The sequence below is a fragment of the Gopherus flavomarginatus genome, chromosome 7 (genome assembly GCF_025201925.1).
Source record: "Gopherus flavomarginatus isolate rGopFla2 chromosome 7, rGopFla2.mat.asm, whole genome shotgun sequence".
Classification (NCBI taxonomy): domain Eukaryota; kingdom Metazoa; phylum Chordata; order Testudines; family Testudinidae; genus Gopherus; species Gopherus flavomarginatus.
This window is the reverse complement of record NC_066623.1, coordinates 22,778,566-22,790,895: the sequence shown is the minus strand read 5'-3', so window position 1 is coordinate 22,790,895 and position 12,330 is coordinate 22,778,566.

Here is a 12,330-nt window from a genome sequence, read left to right as displayed (position 1 = left end):
ATTGAGCCAAAGGATATTTAGACTGTGGATATTTTCCTACTTGACACAGGAGCCTTGTTGCTTTTGTCATTTAAGACTGCTAGAGAATATAGAGAGGAAGCAACTGAACAGTGTCCCTGTAAAATACATGAATATAAAATGATTAGGGATGTTTTTTCCCCAGCTCTACATTTTAGGAGAGCAAACCACACTACACAAGTATTTGCCAGCAGTTGCTAAAATTGCCCAGCAATGAAATAGTTAATTCATCATTAGGTTTCAGAATCAACCCTGCAACTAGCTGAATGGGAGCAGTTTGCCTCTCTCAGCAACTAGCTGAATGTGAAGCTGAGTCCTGTCATCGCTCCTTGACTTCAGTGGATTACACCTATGATGAATTAACCCATTCACTACTGCATCAATTCACCATCAGGAGGTTTTCTTGTTAATTGAAATGGCTACAAACTTTTTTCTAATGAAAAGAGATGGAATGTTGTTCAGGGCCTTTGCTACTTACATGGAGCACTGGAGAGTGAGGGGTAAGATTTGTATTTGTAAAGGTTTCTCTGACACCAGATCAAGTACTTCGAGAAGGGACGGATAGTATTACTGGGGAACGGACTCAGTCACAGTGTTCAACTGATCGTATAGTAAACCAGCCTGCAAAATCTAAGGGCTTGTCTACACCACCACGTGGGGCCGATCTAAGATATGCAACTTCAGCTACATGAATAGCATAGCTGAAGTCGACATACTTAGATCTACTTACCATGGAGTCTTCACTGCGGTAAGTTCACAGCTGATGCTCTCCTGTCGACTCCGCTTGCGCTTCTCATTCTGGTGGAGTACCGGAATCGACAGGAGAACGCTCAGCGGTTGATTTATTGTGTCTATACTAGATGCAATAAATCGACCCCCGCTGGATCGATTGCTGCCCACCAATCTGGTGGGTAGTGTAGACAAGCCCTAACAGAAGCGAAGCCTGGTGTTAAGATGGAAGTGGAACCATTTCCTTTATAAATGTGGTATTCAACCCTTCATTTTTAGGGCTTTGAAGCTGAATGTGCCTAAATTTTTAGTCTACCAGCTGCTTTTTCCCCCATCTCAGGATTTCAGCAAAACTTGTCTTACCATTCATATTTCAGCACTCCAGTGACCTCACATTGAACATTTCTGGAGACTGACTGTATATCTGCTCCATCTCAAATGGTTAAACACGTTCACTCTCCCATGGGCTGGGCAAGTGGTCTCTAACTTATCACTGCTTAATCAGCTTTAAAAAAATAATCTGATAGTTATATTAAAACTTGTCATAATTGTATCAGGAGAGGATGCTTCTACATTCCAGATACAGAAGCATTGCACATGAAACTTCCAGGAGGTGCCTGAAATTTAACATCCCAAAGCCTCTCCTTGTTCAGCCTCTTACGTCTCAGCTACCTCTGGCTGATTGTTAACCACAAACATAAAAATATATGATCTTGTGTTGCAAAATGGACCCCACCTTCAGGTGTTAGTTGTCAAAACACAACCACCAAATGTACCACTTGCAAGCTGCCTTATCACCTTGACTTATCCGCGACTGAATGGTTAGTGTAAGTTGTAGCCATCTCAGTCCTAGAATATTAGAGAGACAAGGTGGGTGAGGTGATCTTTTATTGGCCCAACTTCTGTTGGTGAGAGAGACAAGCTTTTGAGCCACACAGAGCTGAAGAAGAGCTCCTCTGTGACCTCAGCCACCCTGTCTCTCTGGTTCGTGTAATGTCCAGTTCAGACACTAGATGTAGCTACTCTGTAAAGCTTAGTGATCTATAGACAACTTTAAAACGCTCTTCTGCATAGACATTCCAACCTGCCTGTTAAGCTCTTCACTCTTTTACATACTTTTGTTAACATCATTCCAATGACTTCCTAGAAAAGCAGTGCAGTTCCTGCAGAAGCTGCTTTTCTTTTATCCCACCATCTCCTCTCCTGCCTGTTCATTACACACATTCCTGAGAGATCAGGACAGATCTGCCCTAGCTGGGCCGTTGCGCAGTTACTGCTAGTGAAACTTGTACCTTCTGCTTCTGTGAAATGACTAAATTGGGCCAAATCTGAATGGTGTGTAAACCTAGTGTTGACTTTAGTGGAGTCATCTGGGTCTAATGAAGGGCAGAATTTTGCTCCTCATCCTAATTTCTTTGTCTTCCCACCCAATCCCCAGAATTCCCCAGCTTCCAGCCAATTGGTTTGGAATACTGGCTCACTCAGCCTCCTAAAGGCTGTTTCAGGAGCACCTGATATAGAAAGCAAAACTTCTTGCAAAATTTCAGAAGCTTTGGTTTCCTGGAATTCAGAGGCAAATTCGTTGGCAGCCTTGGGCCTGGTCTACGCTGGGAGGAGCAATTGATCTAAGTTACGCAACTTCAGCTATGTGAATAATGTAGCTGAAGTTGACATATTCATATTGACTTACCGTGATGTTTTCACTGCGGTAAGTCGACTGCTGCCGCTCCCCTGTCAACTCCACCTGCGCCTCTCACGGCACTGGAGTACAGGAATTGATGGGAGAGCACTCAGGGATCAATCACTGCTGGCCGATCCATCCAGTAGTGAAGCCCTCTCAGACAAGCTGAGGCTCGTCATAAGATACCTAGTCACAGTGAAAAATTAGGGTATGTCTACACTGGAAGAGTTACAGCACTGGCAGTTACAGTGCTGCTCAGAGAGCGCTGAAGGGAAACTGCTGTTGTGTGTTCACGCTGTCAGCTGCCTGCACAATAGCGTGTTCACACTTGCGGCAGTATTCAGAATGGTGCACTCTGGGCAGCTATCCCGCACAGCCTCTCTTCCTCTTCTGCCGCTAAGAGTTGCGGGAAGGTGGAGAGTTGCGGGGCATCCTGTGTCCTGTCTCAGTGCCCAGTGATGTATTGCTTCGTATCCCAGCAATCCCTGTGCTTCTGTGCCAGAGGTGGGCAGACTACAGCCGGTGGGCTACATCTGGCCGACGGGACCATCCTGCTCGGCCCCCGAGTTCCTGGCCCGAAATGCTACCCCTGGCCCCTCCCGTGCTGTTCCTCCTCTCCGACAGTCTCAGCTTACATGCTGCCAGCACAATGTTCTGGATGGCAGGGCGTCGAGCTCCTGGGGCAGTGCCACTGCAGAGCCCGGCCTGACCCAGTCTCTGTGCTGTGTGGTGGCAACGGCAGCATGGCCTGGCTCCAGCTGGGCAGTGTGGCTGTAGCGCTGCCAGTCACCGGTGCTCCAGGCAATGCAGTAAGGGAGCGGGGGGGGGGTGAGTTGGATAGAGGGCAGGGGAGTTTGGGGCAGTGGTCAGGAGGCAGGGGTGTGACTAGGGGTCAGGGTGGTCAGAGGGCAGGGAACAGGGGGATTGAATGGGGGCAGGTGTCCTGGGGGGCAGTCAGAAAGGAAGGGGGGTTGGATGGGGCCACAGGGGGCAGTCGAGCAGGGTTTCCAGGAGAAGTCAGGGGACAGGAAGAAGGGGTGGTTGGATGGGGCAGGAGTCTCAGGGGGCCATCAGGACTGAGAGGAGGGGTTGGATGGGGCAGTGGGGGTCCAGGAGTGGTCAGGGACAGGGGAGTTGGATGGGGCAGGAGTCCCAGGGGGGCAGATAGGAGGTGGGGGCTGGGCCACAAACCCCTCCCCTAACTGACCCTCCATACAGTTTACGAAACCCAATGCATCCCTCAGGCCGAAAAGCTTGCCCGCCCCTGTTCTGTCCACATTTCGTGCCATCTTTTAATGGTTTGTGTACTGTGCGCCCTGCCTCTTCGGTCTGCAGGAACGGATCCCACACTGTTGACCAATATGCTGCTTGCTCTCACTAACATGTCACGAGTGGCAGTGTAGTTATTCCTTAAACTACAAAGGCAAGAGGAGTTCAACATTGATCTTGCCATGCGTAGTAGCTACGACATGAGATTGCTTGTGTTCATTATGGAAGATCTCTCTCTGCTAAGGGTGAGCAGGGAATCAAGGGAGGGTCTTCTCCAAGACCATGGCTTCTGCCCTGGCCCTTATGCGGCTCGTCTGTGCGCAGCATTGGTGTCCCCCCCCGCCCAGTGATGGCAGAGTGGTGCAGCAAAGTTACCCTTTGTGGGGCAAGAAACAAAGCAGCTCTGCCGAAGAACCTGTGGCAGTGGATTGCCCACTATCTCCACAAGACTTTCCTGGATATTTCTGAGGGAGATTCCCTCAGAGTGAGGGAGACAATCAACAGCCTGTTCCACCGCTCAGACTACGCATGTGCTGGTACATGCATCATACAGACACACACAAGCCTGCTTTCTGCAACTCTCCTGCCCCCAACAACTTGTTTCAGCGATCCCCCAAATCAAAGCCACTTACCAGGGGCCTTCTCTCTGATTCGCACTTTGCCAGACTCCAACAGCTGTGACTGGCTAGCCTCCTCTGGGGTAGAGAAGAGCTCCTGGCTGCATGTATCTCTGGCTTCTGAGTTGTTCTCTGCCTCTGAGTCCCCCTCCACATCCTCGTCCAACATTTCCTCCTCCTGGCTCGGTCCAGGCTTGACTGGCACGCTAGCTACTGAAGTATCCACAGTGGTCTTCGCAGTGGAGGTGGGGTTGCCAATGAGTATCGCATCCAACTCTTTGTGAAACCAGCAGCTCATGAGCACAGCACCTGAGCAGCGCTTTGCCTCCGGCGCCTTTTGGTAAGCATCTTGCAGCTCCTTCACTTTGACCCTGCACTGCAGTGTGTTCCGGTCATGGTCCGTTTCTGTCATGCATTGTGAAATCTGTCCATAGGTATCATAATTCCTACAGCTGGAGTGCAGCTGGGAATGGACAGCCTCCTCTCCCCAAATGCTGATGAGGTCCAACAGTCGGCACTGCTCCAAGTGGAGGATCACCTTTTGTGTGGAGCAGGCATGGCCACCTGAAAAGATGTGCTGAGACCACTGCATGCATCGCCGAGCAAACAGGAAGGGGACTTTCAAAATTCCAAAGGAATTTATGAGGTGGGGCTCGCGGTTGCTCACCTGAGGGCAGGGCAATGGAGTTCAAACCGGTGACCAGAGAGGCGAAAACAAGCATTGTGGGACACCTCTCTGAGGCCACTTGCAGTGCTGTAATCAACCAGTGTCTACACTGGCACTGCGGCACTGTTGCAGAAAGCTGTACCCCTCTCGTCGAGGCGGTTTTTTTCTTTACAGCGCTGCAACTGCTCAGTTTCTGTGCACTAAGTGGCTTGGCAGTGTGCACACCTGGGGATTTATACCACAGAAACTTGCACAGAAACTTGCCCGTGTAGACAAGGCCTGAGTTTCATACTAAAAAGAACAGTTGCTTTTTCTCCATTCAGAAGCCCTTTCAAGGAAGTGGAAAGGAGTAGCAGGAACACACTCCATTTGTACAGATGGGTCCCTAGCCCCTTTCTGATCTTTGACAACCAGCAAAGAACAACCTATTACAAATACATACTTAAATTGAAAAAACCCTCTGAGGATAAACACACCGCACAGCTCCTGTGTTAACTGACATGGAAATCGATCACATCCCTGTACTGATGTTTAAACAATTTGATTCTGAGAGGTCAACAGAGCTACAGCAGACCAGGTTCTGTGTTTACACATCTGTGCTTGCAATGTGTTATGTCTCAGATTTCCATCATGCCAAGGACTAGGTAAACAGTACTAATTTCAAGACAGAGATTAAAGTGGTATCTAAACACCTTTGAGGCCTTGCCGTAGACAGTTGCTGGTTTGTTTTTTTAATGTTAATACTTTTCATGTGTTTCAAAACGATTTGCTCTAGGGCTGGGCCAGGTGAGCCACTTTGAGATCTCTGGGCCAGATGTATATTGCCATATCTCCACTGAAGTTGATAGCAATATGCTGATTTACACCAGATGAGGGCCTGGCCTTAAACGGGAATGATCAGGCTCTTTGCTCTGGCTCTTCACATTTTAAAACATGGGTGCCTAAAGTTAGGTATCTAAATAAACAGCCCAATTTTTTTAGAGGACCTGAGCACCTACGGCTCCCACTGACTTCACCAGGGAGGGGGCGTTCTGGTGTGATTCCTAACTTTATTTGCACTTCCCCTTGGGTTACAAGTTTCTTTTCAGTTGTCAATTATGACAGTCTCTTGTCACTGACATTTTCCCTTCTCTTGGAGAGAGTTCTATCAGATATTTGCTCCTCCTGGGCCTCTAGGCATCTGTACTCTGTTTGCCTTGTCAGACCAAAAATAAGGGGTACAGATGTGTTGCAGGGGAGGTGGGGTGAGATATGTCTTATCCCTCAGTTCTTCAAGTCCTTCAGCAAATGGTCAAGCCCAAATGATATTTTCCCTCAGTAAGTAAAAGACCCTTCCCTTCCCACCCTGGATTCCAGTAGGAGTTATCTGCCCTCAGAGTCCTTGGCACAAGAAGCCGCCTGCCGTTGATGCAGATAACAGTGCCTAATGACCCTGCCCTGTTCAACTTTCCTGGAGACAGAGCAATCTCCTGCTGGGGCTTCCCATTTCCCTTGTTTGCATGCTGCAACTCTGGAATGAGCTTTGAAATTCATTTACAGCCCACTTCAAAAACTGTGATTACCCTGGTGTGCATAAAAACAAACCAAGCTGCTTGCTGGAGTTTGAAGGCAGCTTGGCAAATATTAAACCTCATGGGTAAAGTAAAAGTGATTCCATTGCATGGTCCTATTATCCCTGACTTTCTACCTCTTTGGGAGGGGTCAGGGATATTAAACAGAGGAAAGAAGGTCCATAGAGCAGGACACCAGCCTAGGATGTGAGAGCGTCAGCTTCAAGTCTTTGCTCTGCCACAGACTTCCTGTATGACCTTGGGCAAGTATCTTAGGCACAGATTCACAATGTTATTTAAACTCCTAACTTCCTCTAATTTCAAAACGACTTCAGGATCCTAAATATGTTTGTGGCTCTGGGCCATACCCTCTCTGTGCCTCAGTTTCCCATCTGTAGAAGTGGGGTCAGTAGCACTGCCCTACTTCACAGGGGTGTTGTGAGGATCAATACAGTAAAGACTACAAGGAGTCCGGTGGCACCTTAAAGACTAACAGATTTATTTGGGCATAAGCTTTCGTGGGTAAAAATCCCACTTCTTCAGACGCATGATGTTTTACCCACTGTCATAAACAGATAGCTAAGGGTTAATGTCTCTTTCACCTGAAGCACCTGACCAGAGGACCAATCAGGAAACCGGATTTTTTCAACTTTGGGTGGAGGGATTTGAGTGTCTTTGTCTTTGTTTTCTGGCTGCCTGCTTTCTCTGAGCTTTGGAGAAGTAGTTCTACTTTCTAGTCTTCTGTTTCTAAGTGTAAGGACAAAGAGATCAGATAGTAAGTTCTATGGTTTCTTTTCTTTGGTATTTGCATGAATATAAGTGCTGGAGTGCTTTGATTTGTATTCTTTTTGAATAAGGCTGTTTATTCAATATTCTTTTAAGCAATTAACCCTGTGTTGTATCATCTAAATACAGAGAGAACATTTGTACTTATTTTTCTTTCTTTTTATATAAAGCTTTCTTTTAAGACCTGTTGGAGTTTTTCTTTACTTCAGGGAAATTGAGTCTGTACTCACCAGGGAATTGGTGGGAGGAAGAAATCAAGGGGAGATTTGTGTGTTGGATTGCTAGCCTGACTTTGCATTCCCTCTGGGGGAATAGGAAAGTACTTTTTGTTTCCAGGATTGGGAACAGAGAGGGAGATTCACTCTGTTTGGATTCACAGAGCTTGTGTCTGTGTATCTCTCCAGGAGCACCTGGAGGGGGGAAGGGAAAAAGGATTATTTCCCTTTGTTGTAAGACTCAAGGGATTTGGGTCTTGGGGTCCCCAGGGAAGGTTTTTCAGAGGGACCAGAGTGCCCCAAAACACTCTAATTTTTTGGGTGGTGGCAGCAGGTACCAGGTCCAAGCTGGTAACTAAGCTTGGAGGTTTTCATGCTAACCCCCATATTTTGGACGCTAAGGTCCAGATCTGGGACTAAGGTTATTACATGGTGGCAGCGGTGGGATTAGAATCCAGAAGCCAGTAGGAATATTATATTTTTCTTTTCTCTGCTAAGGGCTTTTTAGCAGAGAGAAACAGTTTGGTTTTAAAAGGGAACCAGAGAGAAATTTTTTTTTTCTGCTCTCTCTGGCAGTTTGTGGCTTGCATGTTAAGCAGAAGTCGTTAAGGACTATTAACAGTCTTTTGTCATGCAATAGCCCTCCCATTAGGAGGCAAGACCAGCACTTATAGGCATGCAAATAAAGTGGTTTTTCTGGTTTCCCTTCATTGAACATTAGCTAGAGAGAGAAAAGGACAAAAAACACTGTTGCTAGGCAGACTTCAGGAGGCAACAGAGAACCTGCAGTTCAGAAGATAAACACCGGAGGGCACCCCAACACCAGAAAACAGGAATCATGACTTCTAAGGCAAAAATTGCGGCCGAAGAACAAATCAAAGAAGCTGAACACAGGCGACAGATGGAGATGAAAGAAAGAGAAGAACAAATCAAACAGGCAGCACACAAAAGAAAACTAGAAGAAGAAGAGTTCGCCCACCGAAGAAAACTAGAAGAAGAAGAGGTGGCCCACCGCCGAGAAATGGAAAAGCACCAAAAAGAAATGGAAAAACAACAAAAAGAGAATGAAGAGAAGGAAAAACAGAGAAAACATGAACTGGAATTGGCAAAAGCTGGGCTGCCTGTGCCAGCCAACCCTAACAACCCGGCGCCAAATATTGCTCCACAGCCCAGGAAATTTCCCACCTACAAGGCAGGAGATGACACCGAGGCCTTCTTGGAAAATTTTGAAAGAGCCTGTCTTGGGTACAGCATTCCCGAAGACCAGTACATGGTAGAATTGAGGTCACAGCTCAGTGGACCTTTAGCAGAGGTGGCAGCTGAAATGCCTAAGCACCAAATGAATGACTATAAACTTTTTCTAACCAAGGCCAGATACAGGATGGGGATAACCCCAGATCATGCCCGTCGGCGCTTCAGAACCCAAAAGTGGAAACCAGAGGTGTCATTTCCCAAACACGCCTACTACATTGCAAAAAACTATGAGGCCTGGCTAACAGGAAACAACATTCAAACCTTGGAAGAACTGAACCTCCTCATACAAATGGAGCAGTTCTTGGATGGTGTTCCTGAAGACATCACACGGTACATACAAGATGGACACCCCAAGAATATCGCTGAGGCGGGGGAGATTGGAGCCAAATGGATGGAACTGGCAGAAAGCAAGAAAGCTACTGTCAAGGGGAACGATTACCCCCGGGGGCACACAGACCATAAACCCTACAACCGAGGACAGCCAAAGACCCCACATACCACCCAAGTAAAGCCACAGATACCCTACCCTTCAACCTCACCAGTCTCCAGTAACTCACCTCGGCCCAGTGACCCATCAGATGGAAGATGCTTTAAGTGTAATGAACTGGGACATATCAAGGCCAAGTGTCCCAAGAACACCATGCGAGTGCAATTCATTACACCACCATCACACCAAAGATCCCCAGGCCCGGATGCCTCTCAAATACCCTTGGAGCGAAGGGAAAATTTGAGAGTGGGCGGAAAGAAGGTTACTGCGTGGAGAGACACGGGGGCACAAGTGTCAGCTATCCACCAATCCTTCGTTGACCCCAAATTCATCAACCCAAAGGCCAAAGTTACAATTTACCCCTTCATGTCACAAGCTGTAGACTTGCCTACAGCTCAACTGCCTGTCCAGTACAAAGGCTGGTCAGGAATGTGGACTTTTGCAGTCTATGACAATTATCCTATCCCCATGCTACTGGGGGAAGACTTGGCCAACCAGGTGAGGCGGGCCAAGAGAGTGGGAATGGTTACACGTAGCCAAACCAGGCAAGCTTCCAGACCCATTCCTGTTCCTGAGCCGTCCACAGAGGCCCCGTCTGTGTTACCAGAGACCCAGACAGAGGTAGTGGACCCGGATTCCATGCCTACCACTGAAACAGCCACAGCATCTCCAGTCCCAGGCCCGGAACTGGAACAGCAACCAGCACCAGCGATTGCAATCCCCTCTTCAAACTCAACGCCAGAGGGCACCAGCGAGCCAGAACTGGCAGAAGCAACAGACAGCCATACCCAAAAGGCTCAGCCAGAGCCTGAAATACCCTCAGGTGCACCAGCGGAGAGCGGTTCACCAGCAACGGAAACAACCCCATCACCTACATCGCTTCCAGAGGGACCAAGCCCAAGTCCACAGTCTGAGGAAGAACTGGTGACCCCAGCCTCAAGGGAACAGTTCCAGACTGAGCAGGAAGCAGATGACAGCCTTCAGAAAGCTTGGGCGGCGGCACGGAGCACCCCACCGCCTCTCAGCTCTTCTAATCGATCCCGGTTTGTTATAGACCAAGGACTTTTATACAAGGAAATTCTTTCTGGTGGACACCGGGAAGAATGGCAGCCGCAAAAACAGTTGGTGGTTCCAACTAAGTACCGGGGGAAGCTCTTAAGCTTAGCCCATGATCATCCCAGTGGCCATGCTGGGGTGAACAGAACCAAGGACCGGTTGGGGAAGTCCTTCCACTGGGAGGGGATGGGCAAGGATGTTGCCAAGTATGTCCGGTCTTGTGAGGTATGCCAAAGAGTGGGAAAGCCTCAAGACCAGGTCAAGGCCCCTCTCCAGCCACTCCCCATAATTGAGGTCCCATTTCAGCGAGTAGCTGTGGATATTCTGGGTCCTTTCCCAAAAAAGACACCCAGAGGAAAGCAGTACGTACTGACTTTAGTGGACTTTGCTACCCGATGGCCAGAAGCAGTCGCTCTAGGCAACACCAGGGCTAACACTGTGTGCCTGGCCCTAACAGACATCTTTGCCAGGGTAGGTTGGCCCTCTGACATCCTTACAGATTCAGGGTCTAATTTCCTGGCAGGGACCATGGAAAAACTGTGGGAAACTCATGGGGTGAATCACTTGGTTGCCACCCCGTACCACCATCAAACCAATGGCCTGGTGGAAAGGTTCAATGAAACTTTGGGGGCCATGATACGAAAATTCATCAACGAATTCTCCAATAATTGGGACCTAGTGTTGCAGCAGTTGCTGTTTGCCTACAGGGCTGTACCACATCCCAGTTTAGGGTTTTCACCATTTGAACTTGTGTATGGTCACGAGGTTAAGGGGCCATTACAGTTGGTGAAGCAGCAATGGGAGGGGTTTACGCCTTCTCCAGGAACTAACATTCTGGACTTTGTAAGCAACCTACAAAGCACCCTCCGACACTCTTTAGCCCTTGCTAGAGAGAACCTAAAGGATGCTCAAGAAGAGCAAAAGGCCTGGTATGACAGACATGCCAGAGATCGGTCCTTCAAGGTAGGAGACCAGGTTATGGTCTTGAAGGCGCAACAGGCCCATAAGATGGAAGCATCATGGGAAGGGCCCTTCACGGTCCAAGAGCACCTGGGAGCTGTAAACTACCTCATAGCATTTCCCAATTCCTCACTAAAGCCTAAAGTGTACCATGTTAATTCTCTCAAGCCTTTCTATTCCAGAGACTTACAGGTTTGTCAGTTTACAGTCCAGGGAGATGATGCTGAGTGGCCTGACGGTGTCTACTACGACGGGAAAAAAGACGGTGGCGTGGAAGAGGTGAACCTCTCAACCACCCTGGAACGTCTGCAGCGGCAACAAATCAAGGAGCTGTGCACTAGCTTCGCCCCATTGTTCTCAGCCACCCCAGGACGGACTGAACGGGCATACCACTCCATTGATACAGGTAATGCTCACCCAATCAGAACCCCACCTTACCGAGTGTCTCCTCATGCCCAAGCTGCTATAGAACGGGAGATCCAGAACATGCTACAGATGGGTATAATCCGCTCATCTACCAGTGCATGGGCATCTCCAGTGGTTCTGGTACCCAAACCAGATGGGGAAATACGCTTTTGCGTGGACTACCGTAAGCTAAATGCTGTAACTCGTCCGGACAACTATCCAATGCCACGTACCGATGAGCTATTGGAGAAGTTGGGACGTGCCCAGTTCATCTCTACAATAGACTTAACCAAGGGGTACTGGCAAGTACCGCTAGATGAACCTGCCAAGGAGAGGTCAGCATTCGTCACCCATGCGGGGGTGTATGAATTCAATGTCCTTCCTTTCGGCCTTCGAAATGCACCCGCCACCTTCCAGAGGCTGGTAGATGGTCTACTAGCTGGACTGGGAGAATTTGCAGTTGCCTACCTCGATGATGTGGCCATTTTTTCAGACTCCTGGCCCGAACACCTACTACACCTGGAAAAGGTCTTTGAGCGCATCAGGCAGGCAGGACTAACTGTTAAGGCCAAAAAGTGTCAAATAGGCCAAAACAGAGTGACTTACCTGGGGCACCAGGTGGGTCGAGGAACCATA